The sequence below is a fragment of the Adiantum capillus-veneris genome, chromosome 24 (genome assembly GCF_014529385.1).
Source record: "Adiantum capillus-veneris isolate H3 chromosome 24, ASM1452938v2, whole genome shotgun sequence".
NCBI classification, from domain to species: Eukaryota; Viridiplantae; Streptophyta; class Polypodiopsida; order Polypodiales; family Pteridaceae; genus Adiantum; species Adiantum capillus-veneris.
In genome coordinates this window covers 99,732,070-99,735,293 of record NC_140954.1, presented here as the reverse complement: position 1 = coordinate 99,735,293, position 3,224 = coordinate 99,732,070, and the positions used below count along the sequence as shown (strand labels likewise).

Genomic DNA, 3,224 nt, shown 5'->3' with positions numbered 1-3,224 from the left:
CCATACTCACATAGCAGAGCACACAATTTTTGGATGAAGTTCTCGCATGAGCTACTATTGTTTCCAATCCAAATGAATGCCACGTGCGTCTCTTGCTGTGCCCCAAAGACACACACATGCACATGCTTCTACTGATGTGTTGCCATGTTTGCATCTTCTCTCTCTCTCTCTCTCTCTCTCTAAAAAATTAAATTCTGAACTTTATGCCAAACTTGCTTATGTTTTCATTGGTTTTAGTAATATGTACACCATTAGTAGGCAATGAAGCCCAATCAAGCTGAAGGTTTGTCAACCATGACCAAATGTTTACCTCAAAAAAAATGAAGAATAATGTGCTTGTTTCTTATCAATCTTTTACACACTTGGTGATCATCTCCCTCTAAGCCTCTGCAGCCATCGCTCTTCAAGAATCTTGTCTGCCCACTCAGGCCGATAACCACCTAAGTAGATACTCTGCATGGCAATATGAATAGCTTCACAACGCTCAGGAGGGAGGGGGGCTAATCTACGGGCATGTTCCTCTTCCTTCGCTCTAAGCACGACAGTGTCCTCTTCGTGTTGCCTCTTAGTCTCATCAATATCATCTACATCATCCTCCTCTTCATAGCTAGGGTTTGAATTGCGTGCATTTGCACATAGTTGCAACCCGGCAAGTTGCCTGTACACATATATTTCCATGCCATCAAAGTGTACAACATGTCCATTGTTGAAATTTGCCGAATGATTTTGCATGGGATTGTTGTGAAGATCACGCCTCGTGCTTTTGTGGAGCACACCACCATTTTGCATCTCTTCTTGTCCTACATTGATGCAAGAATCATGGTTGTGGGAAGCTGCCCTATTATCAAGGTTTTCCCATTGCTGCAGGCTCCATTGCTAGTTCCATGGTTGTAAGCAATAGATCCACTGTCTTGCAAAAAACTAAGGGTTTCCTCCATTTTGAGCAAGGAAGCTACCACTGTTGAGGGTCGTCCTCGTCTTGCTACTATTTGGGAGGCAGTGACAATATCTACTGCATTGCATGTGTAGAGACCATCTGAGGGGTCCTTGTTGCTCTGAGAGGAGTTGGAGAGATGATCAACCAACAACTGAGAATAGCATGCATCGATTGAAACAAGCAACTGAGAATAGCATGCATCGATTTTGTGTTGACAGCCTTTAGACCAGATGCTTTTGACAATATGATTTTGAGCTAAATGCTATTTCTGTAAATTGCTTTTGGATGGCCTAGGGCTTACATACGAAGGGTGGGCTCTCTCTCTGGCATTCTCGCTAGAGCAGTTATAGAGCCACAACCACCGAGCTGTAACTTGTTGAAGCAATATAGAGAAATACCAAAACGGGCGGCATTGTTTGGAGCCAGTGTTCTCTTGGGATGGAACTCCGCCACTCCACGTCTTGCGCGTCGTGTATCTTTTTCATTTCAGTTGTTATTGAAGTACCTAAAAGGGTGTTCCGCTTGTTCTTTTCCGGTGGCACGTGGTGCCCTCCCATCACAGTGGTATCAGAGCTTCAGTCGAGTGCTTTTCTCAAAGAATACCAGTCCTACCTAGAACAAACAGTGCAAAATGGTGTTTATGAAATTTTCAGAGTACTTGTAGTTTCTTCTGGGCGAGCTTCCTTGGCCAGTCTGGTTGCAGTCAAAACAACAGTCTTTCTTTTGATCTTCCATATGAGCTGCCTTTGATTTGCCGTCATTTTTGGATTTCTTTTGCGGAGGATTCAACGAGTGACCTGTGGCTCTCGAAGCAATCGAGGGCTTCAATTTTGACGTGGAGGAACCACTATGAGGAGTGTCTCCATCCGTTGGGCCACCACTAGAAGCTGCCAAGGTATTATCATAAACTTGGTAAACTTATAGATGTCCTCAATAGAAGCAATCGGATTGCGTAATACCTCATTTTGGTATCCGGGTCAAGATCTCCTGCGAGGATAGGACTTCGTTAAGTGGCACATCTGTCTACAAATGAAGCACTTGTTGGGGAGTCCGAATACTTCACCCTTTGGTGGAGCCACCCACCACTCACCCTAGGTAGAAGAACTACCGTCGGGAGGGTGTGAGTGGCTTGAACCAAAATGCGTACTATGGGAATACCTGCAGCCTTGGCAGCAATTGAAGCTGTCATGCGCAAGGCCTCCAAGATTTTCCCGATCTCGAAACTAATCCTGGAAAAAAACAGGAGGTATTCTCTCCTTGGGCTGAGGAAGCAAACCGAAATGGACAGATTTGCTTCATCGGCAAGAACATCTGAAGCTGGGTCAAAACCATGGCACCATTGTTGAAAATGAGCCCTGACCGCTCAGATGACCAGCACGCTCATCTAAATGACCTTGGCAGCCATCTTGGGAGTTTCTTTTTCTAGGTCAACTGCCAATGATCTTGTAGATAATAGAGGTGGATTGAAGGCACTCCACCTTTGCTGCAAGGCTTGCTTGCTCTATTGGCGACATAGCAAGTCAGATGGTGGGCTCAACGGCGTCGACAAGGGAGCTTCATCTAAGTCCCTCTGAGGTGGAGCACGAGCCTCCCTCTGTGTTTTCAACTCCGAAGGAAGGGGAGAGAGGGTGTTTTCCTGTTGAAGCAAATCATGACTAGCATGACCAAAGAACAAAAGGAGGAGACCAAGGAGGAAAATCAAAAAACAAAAGGGGGGGGGGGGACTGGTTGAGGAGTGTGGGACGCTGGGGTGGGAGGAGAGGGGTGCTGAGGAGTGGGGCAAGCAGGGCAAGAGGGGAGGGGCAGCAAGAGGGAGGGCATTAGTGAGGGGCAAGGGAGCGAGGGCAATGGGGAGCAGGGGGGCCTTGCAGTAGCGAGCGAGGGGGGGAGACGCAGCAGCAGCGAGCGACATTCGATTGTTAGCGTGTTGAGGTAGTTTGAAAGTTGTATACTCTTCTTGCTTCTTGGAAAGGCCGTTGGTTTCTATGATTTCTCGAATGATTAGAGCCAAAGCTTCAGTACCACATGAGATTATTCATGTAGAGCTAGTTGACCCCCCCTGTTGGTGGTAGAGATACTCACTAGATCAGTCCCCATGCCTGGCTAGCCTTGGAGTCCTCTTGTCAACTAGCGTGACAAGGAGATACATATTGCTGGTATACACAGATCATATCCTAGTTTTAGTTACATGGTTTCAGTATGGACGGACTTCCCCCCTCCATGGATGCACCCTTCCTGTCCCTCATGCAGACAAAGACCGCCAGACTCATTAGATAGGACTTGATTC

General features: G+C 46.8%; 1 pseudogene; it reads right to left on the bottom strand.

The window, feature by feature from the left end:
- Positions 1 to 369: 369 nt before the first annotated feature.
- Positions 370 to 2,126, bottom strand: LOC147426850 (uncharacterized; annotated as a pseudogene).
- Positions 2,127 to 3,224: the final 1,098 nt, after the last annotated feature.